Genomic DNA, 8,836 nt, shown 5'->3' with positions numbered 1-8,836 from the left:
AGACACTGTGGCTCTTAGCTAATACCTCCCAGGACTTCATCTTTCCTCAGTGAGTTTAGGGCTTGGCTTGCTGTCCAGTCTCCTTCCCATCTTCTGCCACATTTTTAAAATCACATTCACATTGATGCTTCCCCAGGCAACCTGACTTCCCAGTTCCTCCATCTACTCAACTACTATGGCCTCCTCTCCATCTTAGCCATCCAGAGAGAAGGTGATACCCTTTATCTTGCCATCATTCATAAATATTCCATATCCTTGTTCATCAACTTTCTTTGGCCACAATCTTTCATCATTTCCATCTTTTCCTGTGTCTGACATCCTCTTAACCTGTTCTTCACCTTTAGTGTGACCCCCCACCCCGACCTCTCTTCTCTTTCTCAAAACTTGGTGGAAAAAGTTCATTCAGTTCTATCCTCAATCTCATGTCCACTGCTAGGGACAGTGAGGCGATGTAGTGGATAGAAAGCCTGACCTAGTGTCAGGAAGATTCATCTTGAGTTCAAATCCAGCCCCAGCTACAGACTGTGACCCTGGGCAAGTCACTTAACCCTGTTTAGTTAGTACAGTTCCCTCATCTGTAAGTGAGCTGGAGGAAGAAATGGCAAACCACTCCAGTATCTCTGTCAAGATAATCCCAAATAGGGTCACAAAGAGTCAGACAGGATTGAAATGTGGCAGTCCCCAAAGTTCATCAGTATTGTACATCACTTTCATGACTGCACGCTTGCCCAGGTTCTGGATAGTGGACAGTGCTCTTGAGAGTTCCCAGTCACCAATGGAGTGAAGCAAGGCTGTGTTCTTGCCCCCATGCTGTTTTAGCATGATGTTTTCATCCCTATTATGAAATACCCTCACTGTGGATGAACACAGTATGAAGGTCATACTGATAGAAAATTTTTCAACTTGAAAGGGCTACCAGGATAGGCTGGCCATGTTCCAATGCCAAACATATGTTTGACAAAAGGACTGATGGAGAACACCTATAGGGCAAGTGCCCACAGGAGGGTCAGAAGAAACAACACAGGGATACCCTGAAGGTCTTCTTAAGAACCATGGCATTGATTGTGCAGCTTGGGAGACATTGGCACAAGACTGCCCAGCAGAGTGTGCCCTTGCCAGAGAGGGTGCTGTGCTCTGAGCAAGGCAGAATTGAAATAGCTCAAAGGAAATGTGAGATACGTAAGTTTAGGGTAAACACCCCAGGTGTTCCCATGAACTATTTGTGCCTGACCTGTGGTGGAGCATCCCGCGCTCATATCGGTCTGATCAGTCACAGTTGGACATTGTATCTCATCTTTAACATAGTGATTTCGTTTTGGTCTTTTTTGATAATGAGGGAAAAGAACCACCAGCCAGTCTAATCTTAGCCCTAACCTCCAAAAGGCATACATTCTATTGTTTTCCATGTGATTTGCTCTTTTCCTTTCCACAGCAGCACTTCCAAAAATTTTCAACTTTCCTCACACCCCCAGCTTGCCCTTCCCTCACCCTTTCAGCTGAGAATCTTGCCTCAGACTTCCCTGCTGCTTGTTCAACGTTTGTTCTCCAAGACAACCGATGACATGGCCCATTCAGGTTGATATCTTGACTTGTTCATAAATTGAATTTGAGGAAGGCAGAGCTACAAAAAATAATCAGCCTCACTCTCTCTTCCAGATTCATCAAAGTCTAGAGGCAAGAAAATAGTCAAGATGACTGGCAATGGCCCAGGATACAGTAGATGACCTTGACCTTTCTAATTTAAGGTCTTAAAGTTGGGGTGATCTGAGGAAAGCTCCCCCTTTCTCCCTTTTTATCATATATCATTCCAACCACCCCCTTCACTCTGGTAGAACATGAAGAGGCAGCCCTTCTTGTCAGGGCCTCTCATTCTTGTGACATCCCCTTCCAAGCTCCCTAGCTTATTATGTGTGTATTCCTCTCTTACTCCCAGGTTCTCACTAATCTTCCATTCTCTCTGTCTACTTACTGCTTTTGTAGCTTCTGCCTTCAAACATGATCATTTAAAAAAAATCCTTCACTTGGTCCCTGCCTCCACTAAACCTCTTGAGAAACCTGTCTACACTGGCTGCCTCTACTTCCTCTCTTCTCACTCTTTGCTAAATTCTGCAATCTGGCTTCCGATTTCTTCTTTCAACTGAAATTGTCCTCTGCCTACTTGCCAAAGGTTTCCTAATGACCAAATCTTATGACCTTTTCTCAGTCTTGACTCTTGGCTGCTCTGTAGCCAGGCGCTCTTAATCACCTGCATTCTCTCCCCTTTCCAACAAGTCCAGCTGGATGCTCCTATAGATTTCTGAAACACAATGCGTCCCAAACTGCACTTGTTATCTTTTTGCCTCGAACTCTCCCCAGCCTCCCTATTATTGAGGTCATTACATCCTCCAGAGCCTTGAGGTTCAAATCCTTAGGGACATCCTGGACCCTCCGCTCAAGTGCACTTAACTCTTCTACCCAGGAGTCTCCATACTTCTTGATACTTGATCCTTCTTCTTTTACAGCTTCTCTCATCCACATCCCCTTCTCCCCACTCTCAGTCACCACCTTGATCCAAGTCCTCATCATCTGCTCCCCTGGATTATTGATACCTTCATACCCAATCTGGATCCAAATCACCCCAACTCTAGTCTGTCCTCTACTCAGTTGTCAAAATGATTTTTCCTGACCCGTCCCAGCTCAACTTCTCTAGGAAACCTTCCCCAGTGCCTTCCCTCTTTTAATTATTTCTTGATTATCCTGTATAGATCTCACTTTGCATATATGTGTTTCATAGTGCCTTCCCAATTAGATTATAATCTCCTTGAAGGCGGAAACAATTTTTGTCTTTTTTTTTATACCCACAGGCCTGACTCATGAGAGTTAATAAATGTTTATTGATAGGTTGATTTTTCTAAATCGAAGGTCTAACCATGTCTATCCTTCCTAGTCAGTGAGATTCAGTGGTTCTCTATGATGTCCAGGATCAAGTATCAACTTCCCTGTTTGGAATTTAAAGCTTTCCCCAATGGATTGGCCTATCTTATCTTTTTTCTTATCTTTCCAGTCTCCTTGCACCTTATTCCTTTCCAGGGAACTCTATGATTCAACAATATTGACTTCTGTGTCATTCTTTGATTATGTGATTCCTTCTCCAGATTAGTTCTTTGCAATGACTATCTCCTACCCCTAGAATGCTCTGCCCTACTTCATTTCTTTGTCTTAGCTTCCCTGGCTTCCTTCCAGGTATTCCACATTCTTTCCCAGTTTCCAGGCTTGCTAGTGCCACCCCCCCCCCCGAATAATTTTCATCTACTCTGTATGTTTATCTTGGGCATCCTTAGTTATTTACATTGGAACAGAATCTCCTTGAGGATCAATTCAAGTTTTGCCTTGCTTTGTGTTCCCAGGACTGAACACCACTGTCTGGTACATACTTAACTGATACCTGTTAATTCACTTATGTTAACTTGGATGAAGATATTATTAAGCATTTTTATCAAAGACTAGAAAGAAGTCTGATGGCTTCTCAATGTCCTTTGTTGGTTCCTGCCCCCTGGGCTTTTTCCCACCCAATGGGCTCTTGAGCTCCTGGTCTCCATGATCTCTGTGCAGTTAACTCCCAGGTTTGTATATTTAATCCTGGTCTCTCCCTTGAGCTCCAGTCGGGCATCTTGAATGACTTATTAGACTCGAAGCTGGACTTCCAGAGACAATTCAAATACAACACAACTACAATATAATTCAAATACAAGTTTTGTTCAAAACAAAACTCATCTTCCTCCTTTCCCCCAAACCTTCCCTTTTCCAATTTTCCCTAATCTTGTCCAGGAGTCTCCTAGGGACAGGATTCACCACCTTAGCATCCTCTGTCACTTCTCCCTCTTCTTCCGCTACACCCCCCTCCAGCATTCAATGGCCAAAGCTCATTCTCCACCTTCACAAAACTTGTGCTCAGCCTTTTGGCTCTACCATTCTACCCAATGTCCTCATTCAAGTCCTCCTTACCTCTCACCTGACCTCCTGCTAGACCTTCTTTGGACTCTCTGTCATAAATCTCTTTCCTTTCCATTTCATCCTTCACCTAGATATCAAAATAATTTTCTTAATTTGTAAGTCTGATTCCATCCCTGCCCTAATCAATAAACTCCAATCGTTGATCTTTGGGATCAAATATAAACTCCTGGGCCACTTACAACCCTTTGTGACCTGGCTTCAGTGAATCTTTCTAGCCATCTTGCACATGACTCTCTTCCACGTCTTTTTTGGTCTCATCATAAGGGTCTTACTGCTTTTCCTGATATGCTCTATCTTCCATCTCCATGACTGCACAGATTTGACCCCATGAATGGAGAGACTTCCCTCCTCTCTTTTGTCTCTTGAGACTCTTTAGTCTTCAAAGAACTCAAGCCCTACCTCTTACCTTTCCTGATTTCCAGCTATTGGCACCCCCTCTTCCAATGGCCTTTATCCCTTTCCTATAAAAGAGGTAGTATGAGATCGTGAAAAGAGTCTGGAAGACTCTAAGTTGGGTTTTGCCTTTGACACAGACTACTAACTGTGTTACCCTGGGTAAGTTACTTAATCTCTCAGGCACTTGGTAACTCTAAGACTATGAGTGACTAAGAAGGTGTTGACTTGCATGGATAGAGAAGATTTTCTCACTTGGAAATTCTCTATATCAATAAAATCTTATTATATGCTTATATTTTATATGCATGATAGAGTATAAACTCCTTGAGGGCAGGAACTATTTCACTTTTGTCTTTCCATTTCCAGAGCCTAGCATATACCTTAGGAACTCAATAAAAGTGTTCTTGTTGAAGAAGCTGTGGATGACACAATACATTTTCTGATGAGGCAATGCTGGGAGGAGCCGCTAGAGTGAATTGGTAGAATCAGGGTCCAAGTGACTGTGACCCAACTAGAACACAGGACTTTATAAAACAACAAGCGATTCTATTGGATTACATGCACACCTAAGTTAACCAATCAATCAACATTTATTGCATACTTCCTATAGGCCTGGCACTGTCATAAGCATTGGGGTTATAGAAAAAAAGGAAAAATTCTCCCTGTTCTCAAGGAGATTATGTTCTAATGGGGAAGACAGCACATACAGTAAATGGGAAGGTGCCTTATGGGAAGACACTAGCAGGTGGGGGGCCTGCATTTAATACATCAGTCTAGTAAGTAAGGAAGAGGTGGATGGTCCTTTGGATAAAAAAAAAATCTTGGTGTTTTTGTGAACCACAGGTGCAGTATGAGTCATCAATTTGATGATATCACCAAAAAGTTAGTGGGATCTTGGTTCCAGGTCTAAGAGAATCTTAGAGTACCCAAGGGGGAAGGCCATATCTTTGCCAGATTCTCCTGTTAGCAGGCTATGGAGGGAGTCTAGTGTTCAGGATAGAGAACCCTATTTTAGGCAGGACTTTGAAGACTAGGGGTGTGTCTGACCAAGATAGCCAAAATAACAAGGATCCTGGAGACACACAGCGGCCACTTAATAAGTGCTTGTCAATTGAGCACAAAGATCAATGCTATCAAATGGGAATGTTTGACTTAAAAACTTATTGAGAAATATGAGTTATCTTTTTTTTTTTTTTTGTCCCTGAACAGGGACATGAAAATCTTTGAAGCATCTGGAAGTCTGTTATAGGGAAAAGAGATTGGACTTGTTCTGTCTGGACCCAAAGGTAGACATGGGAGCACTGGGGGTGGGGATCTTATAAAGAGGTTTGATACCAAGAAATTGGATAGAAGACAAAATCCAAACTGTCCTATGCTCAAGGAACAGATATTCTATTGGATGCCTGTGTTGGCATCTTGGATGGACTGTCTTGGGGAAATAGGCAGGTCCTTTTCAATTGGGGTTTTTAAGAGACTTTATGACCATTCTCTCAAGAGGTTTGTGATGATGATGATGATGATGATGATGATGATGTTGATGATTGTTTGTGGTGGTGCTGATGATGATGATGATGATGGAGGAGGAGAATTTCAAAGAATCGGCATGGCCCAAAAGCAGAGAAATGAGACGATAACTTTCATCATGCTCCTCTATAGAGGTGATAGGTACATTGCCTGTATTTTCATACTTTTTCAATTTGTTGATCAGTTTTCGTAATTTTTAAAATTTTCCTCTTTTAAAAAATTTATTTGTTACCTGGGATGAATCCATGGGAGATGGGAATGGAAGTGATACTGTAAAAAATACTGGCGGGGTACCAAGATATCATTAAAATTGTGTCTTAGAATAATAATAATAAAAATAAAAAATGAGAGCTATTAGTTTAGGGTTGTTTAGCCATTGTTCTTTTTGGTTTTGGTTTTGGTTTTTTTAGCCATGTCTGACTCTTCATGAGCTCCTTTGGGGTTTTCTTGTGAGAGATACTGGAGCAGTTTGTCATTTCCTTCTCTAATTCATTTTACAGATGAGGGAACTGAGGGTTAAGTGACTTGCCCAGGGTCACACAGCTAGTAAGATTTGAAGTCAGGAGGAGAAGTCTGCCTGATTCCATATCTAGCTGTCTCTGCCCTAGCTGCCCCACAGAATAGATTGAAGAAGGCAATGGCAAACCACGCCTGTTTCCTCTGCCAAGACAATCCCCAGTGGTGTCACAAAGAGTCAGATACAACTAAAAGGACGGACAGATCAGTAGTTGGCGCATCAGTAGAAGGAACTTCTGATTGAGGCCATTCCCTCCACGGAGGCAAGTCTGCTGCTCAGAGCACTGAGAGACTTGAAGTGACTTGCCCAGGGTCATGTACTATCGGAAGTAATATTTGAGCCCATTTGAATATTTGAACTTACTGACTCCAAGGTCAGTTCCCTATCTACAAGACAAGGTCTCTAAATAAGAATGAGCATGTCAATGGTGCTTTAATATTTTCCTAGTCCTGGGGGCAGTTAGATGGTTCAGTGGATAGAGGACTAACCCTGGAGCCAGGAGGACCTGAGTTCAAATCCTTCCTCAGACACTTGCTACTAGCTGAGTGACCTTGGGCAAGTCATTTAACCCCATTGCCTTACAAAAACCAAAACCAAAAAACTCAAAAGAAAAAATGTTTGCCCAGTTCTTTGTTTGTTCCCTCATTTGATCCATAATGAGTCAGTAAAAACTTATTAAGCTTCTCTTATGTGCCACATTTGGGAAGGTCAAAAGATGCAAAAGACAGTCCCTGCCCTCAAGGAGCTTATAAATACAGTATGCGAAGTGCTACATATGCAGTAGAGACAGGATTTCTCTTGTGACCCTCCCACCCAGGCCATCTTAGGGATGAGAGTTTATTCACCTAGCAAATGCTTGAGCAGAATCTGAACTCTAGTTGCCCAGGTTCTGGGCCAAACTCTAGGCATCGCTTAGGCCAGTTGGCATCTTCTATCCCTAAGACTTGGCGATGATACAGGGTAACAATGGGCCCCCAGTCAATGCAACAGGCATTTATTTAGCACCTACTGTCAATCAAGCAATTATTAAGTGCCCAGTTATGGTGTGGATGGATTTGTGGTAAGGGACAAAGCAGAGAGAGGCCAATTAAGCAGCCACTGGTAACCCAGGGATAAGTCAGGAAGCTCTGGAGAGGGCTAGGAGATGTTTTGATGAAAACTATTGTGATTTCCATAGTTCCTTAGGGGCTACAAAGAGGGAGCAAGTGTATGTGATGGAAATAAGCATTTATCAAATGCCTTGTGGGGGCCATTCACTTTACAAGAATTATCTGATCTAAGTCTCCCTAAAACAGACAAATAAACAGAGTGACTTGCCCAGGGTCACTCAGCTAGTGTTTAGGGCAGGATTTGAACTCAGGTCTACAGACTCTAGGCCCCAAGCCCTCTATCCGCTGCTCTGTTTAGTGAATGCTAGATAATAATACTAGTTGTCACATCCGATTAAACAGCTTCTATGGGGCCAACTGAAAGCCCGTTTGGAGGGGCACAGAGTGGGCTGGTTCTCTAGTGCCATGTTCAAAGTGATTAACTCAGGAGTTTGGGGTTTTTCCTTGGTTTTTTGGTCATCTGACAGAAAACTCTCTGCCATGCCAGCTGTGGGAACGACTCTCCATGACCCCATTTGGGACTTTCCTGGGGGACCGGAGTAATCTTGCCAGTTCCTTCTGCAGTTCATTTGCCAGATGAGGAAACTGAGATAAGTGGGGTAAATTGATTTGGCCAGGGTCACCCAGCCGGAGAGTTTCTGAGAGTCAAGTTTGACCTCGGGCCTTCCGGGCTCCAGGTCAAAGTGCTATGGGTGAACAGGAGGCCCTGGGCGTGTAGACTTTAGTTTTTGATCGGACCGAGTAGACCCTCTACAAGTCTAGGGCGGGGTCGCCAGAGCCCCCCAGCCCAATGTTGCATTTTACAGATGGGGAAATTGAGGCCCAGGGAGGGGCCACTCGCAGAATCCCTGGGCGCTCCCGGGGGCGAGGTCCGAGGAAGCAGCCCCCCACGCTCTCCGGGATGGCCAAGGGGGTGGGGGTGGAGCGGCTGGTCCGGGGGTGGAGGCTCCGCCGCTCCTCCCCCTCTGCCCCCCCAGCCCGAGGGAATGCAGGGTGGGGAGCCCTCTCCTGGGCTGGGGGGGGGCTGCCGCAGCGGGGCGGTGCCTGCCCAGCCCTGTCACCCGAGCTGCCTCCCGGTTAAAAATACCGCACCCCTCCCCGCCCCCAGCCAACTGGCAGTGCCCTTCAGCCCCGGTGCCAGGGCTGTCCCTCTCCAGCCCCCCAGGCTGCTGCGGGAGACTGGCGGCAGAGATAAGGGCCGGGGAGTCCGGGCTGGGGAGTCCGGGCCGGGGAGGCCGGGAGGAGGCGGAGGCAGGGGAGAGGCGGAGGGAGGGGAGCGGGCAGGCCCGGGGCTCGG

Source organism: Macrotis lagotis, chromosome 3 (assembly GCF_037893015.1).
Source record: "Macrotis lagotis isolate mMagLag1 chromosome 3, bilby.v1.9.chrom.fasta, whole genome shotgun sequence".
Lineage (NCBI taxonomy): Eukaryota > Metazoa > Chordata > Mammalia > Peramelemorphia > Peramelidae > Macrotis > Macrotis lagotis.
This window is presented reverse-complemented; position numbering follows the sequence as displayed.